This window comes from Equus quagga, chromosome 22 (assembly GCF_021613505.1).
Source record: "Equus quagga isolate Etosha38 chromosome 22, UCLA_HA_Equagga_1.0, whole genome shotgun sequence".
Taxonomy (NCBI): domain Eukaryota; kingdom Metazoa; phylum Chordata; class Mammalia; order Perissodactyla; family Equidae; genus Equus; species Equus quagga.
Window position 1 is genome coordinate 17,954,070 of NC_060288.1, and position 13,642 is coordinate 17,967,711.

The 13,642-nt window shown below is 37.6% G+C and overlaps 1 protein-coding gene across 1 annotated transcript in view; it reads right to left on the minus strand.

The window, feature by feature from the left end:
- MSR1 (macrophage scavenger receptor 1) overlaps nucleotides 1-13,642 on the minus strand; it is a 74,234-nt gene that overhangs the window by 14,020 nt on the left and 46,572 nt on the right. The gene's annotated exons all lie outside the window — the stretch shown is intronic.

A 13,642-nucleotide genomic window follows, 5' to 3' on the forward strand; every position in this document is an offset into this window, starting at 1 on the left:
TTAACTTTCTAAAGGCAGTCTTATTACTTCCTAGGTCTGGAGGGAAGAGTATTGTACTGATAATTTCTCTATATATTTAAGTCTGTATATAAAATAAAAACAATATGTAAAACAATTATTACACAAATAGCTCATTCATATTTTTATGGCCATAAGACACCAAAAGAAAAACAAAAAATGGAGCAAATAATTTAGAACAGGTTTTGTAATCTAATCTGAGGACATAACTCCAAATATAGCAAAAGTTAAATTCAGTGATTATTTTTCTTTTGTTCTTGAAGGCTTATTTTTAAAGGAGGAAGTAAAAGAAAAATATGTTAGCTCAGAATAGAAGAATAACTAAATTAATTATAGTATATATCTATATATTAGAGTGATAGTTTTAGAGGCATTAAACATAACTGCCAAAGATCATGTAGAAAATGGAAAAAAAGATGATAAAATAATATTAAGTGACTATATTAAGATTAAAATTTTATTTCAATTATGCAAAAAAATTTGATATATAAAAAGACTGAAAGGAAGTATCCAAGCGTATTGACAGTAATTCTGTACATGGGACAGAAACTGAATATATAATCTCTCCCTTATTTTCTGTAATTGTGTTATTTTAAAAACTAAGAATAATTTAATTAAAATAAGTGGTGGCTGGATATTCACCAATGTCATTACTGTTCTAAAGGGTCTATGACTCAAAAAAAGCTGAAATTCATAAAATTGAAGGGAAAGAACAAGATCAGATGGGAGATGTAGTATAATGCCATTTATACAAAACAACACAAAAAACAATACCACCTATTATTTATGCACACATACGCATGTAGTAAATGTATAAAAATGTAAATGGAGAGAAGCATATAAACTCCATGATGAAAGTTTACCCTGGAAAAGTGAGGGAGGCAGGCATAAATGGGGCTTCAACTGTATTAGTTAACATTACATTTCTTAAAAAACAAATACCTATAGTCACTATGGTAAGACGTCAACATCTCCAAAATCCAGGTGATGAGTACAGACTACTTATTAGCTATTTATAAATGTTCTTCCTTCTTTTCTTTATGTTTGAAATATATTCTATTTAAAGAAGAAAATACTTTCACAGTGACATTGAGGGAGCCATACATGAGCCCTAATTAACTACAAAAGTGCTTCATATACAAGTCTTTCCTTAAAAGTTAGAAAAAGGATAATATCAATTTACTAACCTATATTAGACAATATTCTGATTTGAGCAGAAAAGTCAAGAAGGATGCAAACTCTGGGAGCTTCTTTGCATGGGTCCCTCACTGCTACACAAGTAAAAATAAAGAACTGAGGTCCAAAACGACTTTTGAGGGGGCGGCCTGGTGGTGTAGTGGTTAAGTTTGTGTGCTCTGCTTAGGTGGCCCAGGGTTCACGGGTTTGGATCCTGGGCACGGACCCACACACTGCTCATCAAGACATGCTGTGCCAGCATCCCACGTACAAAATAGATTAAGAGTGGCACAGATGTTGGCTCAGTGCCAATCTTCCTCAAGCAAAAAGAGAAAGATAGGCTACAGATGTTAGCTCAGGGCCAATCTCCCTCACCAAAAAAGTAAAAAGATTTTTGAGGAGTGTAGTCCTTTCATTTTAATTATCATATTGTTCACCTCCTTGTCATGTTTCTTTTTTTGAACTAAGATTTAAGGTTAAATTTATCACAGTGGTAATTATTATATTTGAGTCCCAAATGTAACAAAGAAATTAAAAAAAAAATCTGGCTTCAGGTTGACCTGGAAGTCCTTGCAATATGGCAAAATTCCTCTAGAAAGGGAATTGATTTTTTTATTTAAGATAATCAGCTTAATGAGGTGTTTAGCTATGAAAGGCATAATTGGATATCAGATGTTTGGAGAAATGTGTTAAAATCTACAGGAAAAAAATGTAACAGATTTTGACTCTTACTCTGGGAGTCAAAGGAGACAAGGATTTTGGAAATCCCGAGACAAGGTAAAGCAGAGAAACCAGAGAAACCAGAGAGACAGAATTTCAGTGGAGAAGGAGTGTACAAAAGTATTTTGATGGCAGCAGAGAGATTGAGGAGAACGGCCAGTGAGGAAAATCTGGTTTCTAAGCCAGCTGGGAATTTCAACACAGTGAAGTCGATGGGTCAACTTTCAGTTGTAGACTCTTCTGCTTACATTTTCCTGTTTTGCGTAAATCTTTAGTAAAATTCTCTTAGATCCCCAGGTGGAACTAGGGTACTTCGCCAAGGGAAGGGAGAGATGCGGCGCTCACAGCTGGAATGAGTGATGTGGAGAGAAAGGAGCTGCCGAGGATGCCTAGGGCTACTGTAACAGATGATCACAAATGTGTGACTGAAAAACCACAGAGATTTATTTTCTCACAGTTCTGGAGGCCAGAAGTTTGAAATCAATACACCAGCAGGGCCAGGCTCCCTTCAAAGCCCGTGGGGAGAAATCCTTCCTTGCCTTTTCCCAGCTTCTAGTGACTCCTGGCAATTCGTGGAGTTCCTTGGGTTGTAACTGTGTCACTCCAATCTCTGCCTTCATCTTCACATGGTCTTCCTTGCTGTGCCTCTGTGTGTCCTGCTCTTCTTAGAAGGACGCCAGTCATTAAATTTGGGGCGCACCTGAATCCAATATGACCTCATCTTCATTTAATTGCACCTGCAAAGACCCTGCTTCCAAATAAGGTCACATTTGAGGTTTCAGATGGACATGAATTGTAAGAAACACTGTTAAACCCACTATCAAAGAGGTGGCAGGGATGTGGATGAAGAGACATGGAGGAACATAATTTTTCTGTATTTTCCTCAAACTATTTTATATAGGAGACACTGGAATTGCCTTAGAATGTGAGGCTGGTGCTCAAACAATTTTAATTCAATATTAAAGAACAAACTGACTGGGGATGGCCCAGTGCTGTAGTGGTTCAGTTCACATACTCCACTTTGGTGGCCTGGGGTTCACAGGTTTGGATCTAGCAGATCTAGCATGGCTCATCAAGCCATGCTGTGGCAGCATCCCACATACAAAATAAAGGGAATTGGGGCAGACGTTAGCTCAGAGACAATCTTCCTCAAGCAAAAAGAGGAAGATTGGCAACAGATGTTAGCTCAGGTCCAATCTTCCTCGCCAAAAAAAAAGTTAAAAAAAAAATGAGTAAAGAACAAACAGACCTCCAAGATGTGAGAACTGCAGAAGAGCCAAGCAGTAGATATTTTGGTTACAATGGAAATTAACCAGTTAGCAAAGTCAAGCACGATTATACTGAACATCCATAGTTCAACTGCTGAATAACTAAACATTGCAAATGTGTTGCTCCAGAATAAACTGTGCTAAACTCAGATGATGCTGAGTAGATCTCACTTAATTCTGAGTAAGAGTAAATTACTTCAATGTGTGAAAATTAAAAAATAGAAGGCTTTTAATTTCCTACATTTAATTTGTCAGTTTTTGAATCAAATCATGAAATAGGACTTTAAAATTCTTGCTAAAAGAAATGGCAAATATTAAGATGAAACAAGAACTTGGCATTTAAAAAGAATATTTCCCTAGATGTACAAATCCTCACAGGGATGTGATGATTAAGTATCCGTTTATCTGGGGAAAAAAAAAACAAAACTGAAAAGTCGACTGAGACAAGAAAAGCAGAGCATGGTTATAGTATAAGTTCTCTTCACAGTATCATGAGCTACAATGCTGTTTTTACCATTGGATTTTCAAATTTCCAATCAAATAAAAATGTCTGCATTTCAAAGAGCATATTGTCTTCTTCAAGGGATCATGTTCATATATTGGGATTTTGTTACGATTTTAGAGCAATCTTGTTATTATTTAATATTTCATTTCTAAGTGAGTCAGTTTCTAGAGTTATGTAGGAGAACTTTAAAAAATTTATAAAGGTGAATTTTATTTACCTATTTGTAGGGTATTTAAAATGTTGCTGTTCACTTAAAACCCTAGGGCATAAAAATAATCAAGTTGTCCATTAAGATATTAAGCAAACTAGTTTAGGAAACTCACTTCATAAAATAGCATAAATTACATTATCATTCTTTCTGCTTTCTAAAAATGTCGGCCTCAGACCTAATAAAGTCCTCATGTCCCTCTTTATAAGCTCTTTATTACTTATCAGTGATAAGTAATCTAATCTGTTTGACCCTTCATTTGCCCATTTATAAAATAAATGTAATAACACCTACCTCTTAGGATTGAGGTTTCAAGTATGACAATACGTAAAAAAATGTATTTTAAATGGTAAATTACTATACAAATGGTAGTGATAGAATTATTGATTATATTTTACTCCGAATATCCTAGGAAACTGTGAAATCATAGACTGTAGGAGATTTGAGCTGTGGATCTTGGAGAAAAATGTCCCAAATTTGGCCCACTAAAGTTTAATCTGTCCAGATATTGGCAGGGCTGGCAATTCAGTACAGGTTCTCTGACTTTTCATGAAGAGAAAATAATTTTCTGAAATAACTGAGTGTTTGCACCTTGAATTGAGTTGGGAGGTAAACTGAAAGTCAATATACATTCTCCTTGGCGTTGTGTGCTATATTGTGTTCATGCTCATAACTGTTCAGAACTCTGCAAGCTATTATCAGATTGACTTATGGGAATTGGTAGAAGACAACAGTGCGAGCGGTCTTCATTACGTCTGCACTCAACAAGAGAGGCCATAATTTGTGTCCAACAGCTGTGCCTGGAGGCATTTGAGATAGATCACTTGATGCCTCAAAAATCTAACAGAGAAGCTGTTTTCCTCCTCCAGGAAACATTGCTTCCATTTGCTTAGGTTAAATCTTGACTATCTTGGTGTAATCAAAGTAGATACTCTTAGAAACAAGAAAAAAACATGAGATGGGCATATTTTCTTCGGGCAATAATGGAAAGAAAACCAGCAAAGAACTGTAAAATATGATGTATCTCAACATCTGGGTTCTTAGTTAGATTGGGGTACTAAATGCTTTATTTCAAAAGAGAGGGTCCTGTGCTCACTCATCAGAGAAGGAGCAGGATGCGTACCATGAACCCGATGCTTTTCTAGACCAGGAGTTAGGGGACCAGGGCTCTAGTCCCAGCTGGACTGTGCTACAGACTTGCTTTATGACTTTGGACATACTCTTTTGCCTGTTTGCGCTTTAATTAGTTCATTTTTTCTGGCATCTTTTGTAATTATCTCACAAGAATGTAGTGAGAATGACTCTAGTTCACGAAAGTACTTTGAAGAAGTTTGAGAGGGAAAGTCAGGTTAAGATGCAATATAATGTTGTACCTAAGTGATAGAATTTAAAATTAGATAAACCAAGATGCAAACTGCAGACCCACCACATAGACCCTGCTGTGTGCTTTTGCACAGGTCACTTAACTGGTCTAAATCCCCAGGGGAAAAACAGCAGCATGAATTTACTTGTGAAGATTAGGTAAAGGAGACATAAGAAATGCTTTGCAAAGTGCCCAGCACAGAGGGGTCACTATATACACGTATTATTGTTATTATTAATATTATTATTTCTTAAAAATTCAGATGTCTGGCCTCATGATTGGGAACAGGTTATGGTGGCACAAAAGTATCACAGATTAAAGAAGAGTTTCTCAACTACTTTGTGCTTCAGAATCCCAAGGGGAGCTTTCGGAAATCACATATATCTGTCCGCAACTCAAACCCTTGAAATCAGAATCTCTATGTGTCAGGTCCAGCCATCTGTATGCGATAAAAGCCTTAGAGTCATTCCTATGCTCGCCACAGCTTGAAAACAATTGCGAGAACAATATTAGAACATAGTGTGATTTTTTAGAGAGTTCTAAACCTTTCACATTATGGAAGAATTGACCTAATACATTGTTGCCTAATAGCAGTTAGCAAGAATATTAATAAATATTATTGGACAACACAGGTTGATCCACTTTTACAGGGCCCTTTACCCTGCATTCTGAGATTCTGAATGGGCAATCCTAACTAACCCATCACTCAGTATTTCCCTCATTTTGTTGGCAATGAGTGTGCCCCATTCTCTAGACACTACAGTAGTTAGTCAACGGAAAACTCAGGATCCAAGGAGAGACAAGAGTTTTTTGACAGAACGAAGGGGGCATTCTTTCTCACACATGGTCAGATTTGAAGATAATGCGGCATAGCAAGAGCCTACTTGACAATGAAACATACGTAAAGAGAAAGAAAAACAGAGTCCAAAAGACTTAGTTTGAAGTCCTGGATCCTGCCAGACCTGAAGCAAACCCATCTTGGAATTCTTAATTATGTGAGGCAATAGATTTTGCTTCTTGACTAAGCAAGTTTCTGTTATTTTCTACTTAAAAAGTTCTTACAAATACCTAGGTGGCGATTATTTGACAAAGAACATTAGAAGTAGTTTCCCAGGTCATTCTGTTTGTCTCATCACCACTGGTTACTGTCTACTTAAATTTCATTACCCAGCAATTTTCATTATTTCATGAAACACCATAATGTAAAAGAACATCACTGAAACGTGAAAACACAATATTGGCAAAAAAACAGCATTGAAATTGTTTTCTTAACTATAAAAACACAAGAATGTCTCAAACTTATTTATGCTACAGTTTAGGCCCTCTTTAAGAACAGACTGACAGAAAGACAGGCAAAGACAACTGAGGCAAGATCTTCCTCATTCTGGAACAGTGGCAGCCCTGTGCTGTGAAGATTTAACATGAGACTGCTCACAGACGCTGAGGTCAATTCTTGATACCTTGCTGTTACGGATCGACTCGTATCTCCCAAAATTCCTATGTTGAAGTCCTAACCCCCTAATGCGAGCATATTTGGAGATAGGGCCTCTTAGGAGATGATTAAGGTTAAATGAGGCCATGGAGGGGAGGCCCTAATCCAAGAGGACTGGCATCCTAAAGGCACCTTGATCTTGGACTGTCAGTCTCCAGAACTGTGAGAAAATACATTCCTGTTGTTTGAGCCACCCTGGCTGTAGTATTCTGTTTTGGCAACGTTAGCAGATTAATATACTTCCTTTTTTTTCACTTTGTTTTGTGTTTTTGATTAGTTTCAAATGAAATGAGAAACAGAGTACCCCAGTGGGTATAAAGTTGAAAATATAAGCTTTGTCTTTAATTTATAAATAAGAATTAAGCCGCCATACCCAGTACATTGTGATCTGAACAGATTACAAACTTCTCTTTAACAAAATAATCACTTTGTCACTGAAACACTTACTTCAAAGGCTTGGAAGATTCTTATTAAAAAACTACAAAAGACAACACAACCAGAGGCACTCACAACTAGAATGTATAACTATGTACTGGGGGGCTTTGGGGAGAAGAAGAAAAAAACGATGGCAACAGATGTTAGCTCAGGTGCCAATCTTTAAAAAAAAAAAGAATCTTCAGGAATTTAGAAACAAAAGCAAAAAGAAAACCTACAAAGGTATTTATTAAGGACCTACTAGATGTCTGAATACAGTAATAACAATTATTCATTTAGCTACTCTCTGTGATTAATGCATGACACGTTGTTTTGGTGGAGAAATAGTGTTCCCCAGTACAGTAGGTAACAGGACTAAATGAGAATATAACAGGAGAGTTTTGGAATAGAACAGATAATCATTTTGTAGAGAACAAATAGATTATGCTGCAAGCCATGTAGAGTTTTTGTGAAAATATTGTGCACAGAAACCTAATATTTGTATTTGTATTCAGTTGAAAGAATTTACCTTTCAGCATTTATAAGAAATGAAAATTCAGAATTACACAAAACATCATTAGGAAGAAGGGTGTTTTTCATTTTGCTGAAGAATTCACATTGGGATTCCTTTAAATAGTTCCTGTAATGAGCATCAGAAAGGTTGCTGGGACTCAGTTATTTAACTTTGCAGGGGGTCAAGCAGGATGTAAGAATTCAGGGTAAGCAGGAAACGGGAATAACTATAGCCCCTGGGCAAAGGTCAAGAGTGTAGGTTAAGCCACAACAAGAGATCTTCCTCCAACACTTCATGTGCAAGCAAGTAACTGTAGGGGAGTGCATTTCCAGAGCAGCCAGGCTGATGGAGGCAAGTACTATGTTGTCAACCTGTACTCTTGGAAGATGCTTTAATTGGAACAAAATAGATGATCTTGGGTCAGTGTAGGACCAAATTTACTGTGGAATAGGGAGCCAGGACCCAGTTCTCTGAAGAGGTGCAGGAAAGCCACGTGGTCCTCTGAGGCTATGGAGGAACCAGAAGTGGCGTGTTGGGTCTCTCTCCTCCATCTGCCTTCCAGCACATAACTGGGTGAATTTCAAATTTTCCTGGTGCAAAAGGCTTTGCTGAAGCTGTGTGGATTGTTTTGTTGTCCCTTCTAATTGGCTGTAGTGAGAGTCAGGCTGTGAGAGTCAACTGGGAGAGGGACTAAACCAGACGAGCCCTAACTGCTGGATCCATTACTGAGTCAAATCTGTGTATCAATTTACAAGACATATCAGTTACACACACTATTAAGGAACACATCTATTTGTTAATGGAACACTACGTGTTTTAGCAACAGTTTGTGGAATTAAATAAAGCTTTAAATGCCACGTAACTGTCAAGACTGAGCAGCATTTGTCTAAGTTACCTGGAGCCATCACTGCTCGAGTATACTCTGCTCTGCTACACCATAACCGGGCCTCCTGGGAGAAGTACAGCAAGGAGTTAAAAAAGGAGGCACAACAAAAAAAGAAAGATATCAAAGCAGCCATGTTATATTGAAAAATGTTAAAATTGAGCCAGTTCCTGAAACAAAGCTAGAATACTAACAATAGCTCCCTCCCTTGGCGCATGTAAGTCACATTCATTACTGATAATGGAAGCTTTGTGAGCATTCCAGGGAGAATATGCTTTTGAGACATACACTTAGGGGAGAGACTGGAGGCAGTAGCTACAGCAGTAAATGAAGTTGGAAACATAAGTAAAGACTGAGAATGCTTTTTTGGAATTTGACCTAATGGAAGTCATACTGTAAGAATTTTCATCTCCTTAGAGTCTTCAAATTATTAGGCCCATTCTTGAAAACTAAATTGCTCATTGCAAATCTTTCTCTCTCCTCCTTCTTTCTCTCTCCATACCCTCCATACTACATATTTGTGGCATTTGTATATAAAAATGCGTAATGCTAGTGTGGGAATGTTGAATGGAGTCATAGTTACAAAGAGGAATTTGGGAGACCAACACACTTGGCTTTGAGTTTCTGCCCTTCTATCTATTAACAGTAAACTTCAGTTTCTAATCTATAAAATGGGAATAATAATAGAAGTTGCCTCAAAGGCTCTTCTGAGGATTAGATGAGATAACGCATCCAAAGGCCCTGGTGCACAGCAAATGCTCACTAACTGTTCATTATTATAACTATTGAGTGCTTGGAGGAGAAGGCTGTACTCCGGTCAATTGAATGCTTTGAGAAAGACCACAATTCCTTTAAGATTGTGCTGAGTCCTCAGTAGAAATCTAATGAAAGACAAACTGAGATTTCATAACATCGTACAAGCTTCAAAGTAAGATACTCTAAATTCACATCCTAGCTATAGTCTCATTGGGCATGAGCAAAGCACAAAATACTAACAAATGACTCATTAGTAATTGAGATTTTTAGGACAGAGCATCACACAAGGTGTTTCATTGTGTGGAAGGACTTCATTTGCTTGACTGAAACACTTACCCTTCCAAGTCAGTGAGAAAACTGCAGACAAACCTTTGTGACAGTGTTAGAGCTCAGTGCAGACTTGTTTTCTCTTCATTACACCTTATTAAAGTTGGTATAATTTGTGCATTTGAACTGGGCATCCAGTATCTATTTTGATCTAAAGAGAGAAGACAAGCCCTTCTCCCCTAATTTGGAAAGTTCAGGCTAGTGTTTCACACACTTAAGGATCCATTTGTAGTTTGGAGCATCAGCTAACTTATGAACTGAATCTCCTGGAATGGTCTCCCACGGTCTCTGGAATCAGGGCCATTCTGTAGCCAATGTAGACCAAGGCTGGCTGGCAAGAGAACAGGATTCCTCCCAGGCCCCACCTGTCCCCCAGTGCAGAGTAGGGTAGGAAGTCATATCCAGTTAAACCACGGACAGAGAGATCCAACCAATCTCCAGATGTTTGCATTAACCAGTTAGTCAACTCTCCAGTTTGCTAACCTTGAGGGCTCTCTGATGACTGGCTCACGCCCCTCCTTCTCACTTCTTTTCCTGGAGACTTTGGTGTCATGCAGGCACACACCCAGATGACCACTGACAACTCTAATTTGTGTCAACCCTTCTTGGAGCCTTCTCATCAGCCACATCTTGGGCTCATGCTTTGTCCTTCAGAGCCTGCCCTCTTGTTCTATTGGCCTGACATTTTGCTCTGACCTCTCTTGTCAGCTTCCGGCCCTGGTGTGGCCTCTGTTCAGTCACTTCTTTTATTTATAACTTATGCTCTTCTGCTCAGCTCAGACAAACTCGCTGATTTGTGATCTGGTCACACTTGCGTTGCTCTATCAAATGTAAGATCTCATCTTATTCTCTAGCATCTCTCTTTTTGTCCATGACATTTATTTGGCTTCTTGCATTTTCATTTTGCTTTCCGTCCTGATTACAGATTTAAAATGTCTGCATTATACCAGTGAGGAACAGAAGTTCCAGTTCAGAGAGACCACTATGAACCATACTTTACATGTTTAAAGCATTTTATGATTTTATAGAGCATCTGCATACACTCAACATCTTATGTGATCCTCACAACAACCCTGTGAGGTAGGTGTCAAGACTCCATCTTACAGGGGAGGGAATGGAAGTGGTGAGATACACATACACATAGTGTGACTTAGAATTCTACTGGAACCTTAATGCTGTGAGTTCTGGGACTTTGTGCTAAACTTTGAAGGAAAGCAGTGCTGTAAAAATGTGATCTGTTAATAGACAGACATTTAAAAATACCATGGAATCCCATATTTTACCTATTTCTTTTTTTTCTCCTGCCTTTTCCTATGTTTTCTCCTTTCTCATTTTTGGCCTTTTCTTCACCAACACGTATTTCTACACGTATTTCTAGTTCTACTGAAGTATTTCTTTTTCTCCAGGATCTATACTGGATAGCTAAAGCATAAAACAAAAAAGCTTTTTAGAATAAAAAATTATCAGCATTATTTTTTCATGATCAAACTATTCTTGCTTTAAATGGTCAGGTAATTTAAGGAAATAGTTTTGTTTTTCGGTTCAAATGTGTTGAATGAACTGTCCAAGCTCCACTTTCCCTCACTATAAAACTTGAAAAAAAGATGCTATAACTTGGATAATAAGACAAGAAGGTAAACTAAGCAAATCAAAATCAATTTATCTTTTTAATATTCTAAGGAATTTAAATTTCTTGATCTCCTCTAAAGACCCATAGAGTCCTGTTCTTCCCCCAGCATAGCTTTGCTTTATTGTATAGTTGCCTCTGTACATGACTATGTCTTTCAGGGACAATCAGCTCTTTAAGGCCAGAGACAATAGCTATCTTATTAGCTGCTGTGTCCAGCTTTATAAAGAGCTATATGTATGTATGTAATGAACATATGCCAAATGCATGAATGAATGAGGGAATGAACAAATAGATTTTCTTTTATGTCATCTCTATCTCTAGTTGAGAATAGTGTTTTTGAATGTAAAGAACCCACATATAATCAGTATCCATGAGATTTCTCCTAGAACCCAGTGGGTTAAATTGGGTTCAGCAAGATACTAGATGAATGGGTGGCAGAGGGATGCTGGTCTGGCTCTGTGGACTCGTAGGAGCAGCCTTTCAGTTGGTACATGGGAGACATCTCAACCAGGGGTGCTAGGGCATGGTGGTGATGGTGGGGTACTGGAGAGGGGAGAAGTATGAGCATGGGAGCAGAGTCCCAAACAGCACCAAGGACCAGGAGAAGCCATGAGGAAGCCGGGTACCGTACAGGAACCAAGGTTGTTTGGAGGAGCCACAAAGGGATCTCGGAGTCAGCTGTGCTGATGACTTGTCCAGAGGTGAAGGGCCTTTTAATGAGATGGTAGCAGAGGGTTCCTGCCCAACCCACCTGATCTTAAAAGGGCCCTGCCCTAATATGATCAGGGAGTTATACTGGTCCTGACACATATATAAGAGAGGAAATCAATGATTATTTTTATTACGTTTAAATTATGCCTGAAAAATATGAAAAAAAATGCATATTAAAGTAATTCAATATAAATTTTCATATATCATAATTAATTGAAGATGTAGAGAATCAGGCACTTTCATACAGAATACATGAGTATCTTTTTGGAGCCATTTGCAAGGATCCATCAAATTGTAAAATGCATATCATCTTTGGATTATTGATTCTACTTTTAGCAAATTCTCTATCAAAAACTGTTCCCACAAGATCGTATATAAGAATGCTGAATGTAGCACTGTTTATTAAAGCCAAACAAAAGAAAACAAAAATCATCAAGTGCTCACGGCTAGGGGGTTGAATGACACATTATGGTATAGCTATATAATGGTATAATGTGCAGCCATTGAGAGAGGAGGTAGAGCCATATATAATGACATGGGCAGACGACTGGCATATTAAATTAAGTTAGAAGAACTTATTTAAATAAGAAGAACTTAAATATTAAGAACTTTCTTAAATAAGAAAGCAGAATGTACTGTATAGATGTTTGTGTAGATGATTCTTTTTCTCTTTTGGGACATTATAGTATTACATACTTTCTATGGGGGGTGAGCATTAGGGTAATTTAGAGGCTAATACATGAAAATACCTCCCATTACTTTCTCAAAGAAAGTATGCACATAAACTTCAAAATAGCCATAAAAATATCTTATCTGTAGCTCAAAACATTTCTGAACATATGTGAAAAAAATATTCAAAGCATTTGATAACCTCAGGTAACAGAAGACAGTGTGTGTGTTCAGTACAGACTACAAAATCAAGAAGCCCCTTATTTGCCAAGTTTGACCAGAGTCAAGGTTAAGAAGCTCAGAGAAACTCTCAAGAAAGCAAGAAAAGAAGATAAAGAAGAACCAAAGATAAAGATAAAGAGAGAGATAAAGAGAAAGAAAAGCATGAAGACCTGGAAGAGAGAGCTATACAAGGAACTCAAGTGAAAATGAATGGAGGGACAAGAAGAAAGGGGAAGAAGTGGAATAAAAAGTATATAGCAGACAAAAGTGATCACATGAAAGGATAAATGGACACAAAGGAGAAAAGATATACTAATGTTTCTATTATCTTAATACAATGGTAATAACACTGATAATGATTGAATAAAACAAAGCACTTTGAGGAGACACAATACTCTGTGTTGTTCAATTTAGGAGCAAAGACAGATCAACAAGGCAATGATGGTGGAAAGCACCATGTGGTTACGTTATATTTTAACGAATGGCATTCACAATGGTGACCCTAATTTGTCTAAATGTGACATCCATACACAGTATTAGGCTAAAATAATTATTTTTGCTGAGACAGAGAAATTGTACTATAGTTTTTAAAACAATAACTATAATGGAAAACTGCTAGATTTTTGGTACTTTAAAGGATTTGCCATAACCTGTCTAAAACAGACCCCTGATGGGTAAAGATTATGTTGCTGTGTGTGTGTACCAGCTATTCCCACAGACACACACACATCGCTTGTAGCTCCCATTGGGAATCCAGAGGAGTTGT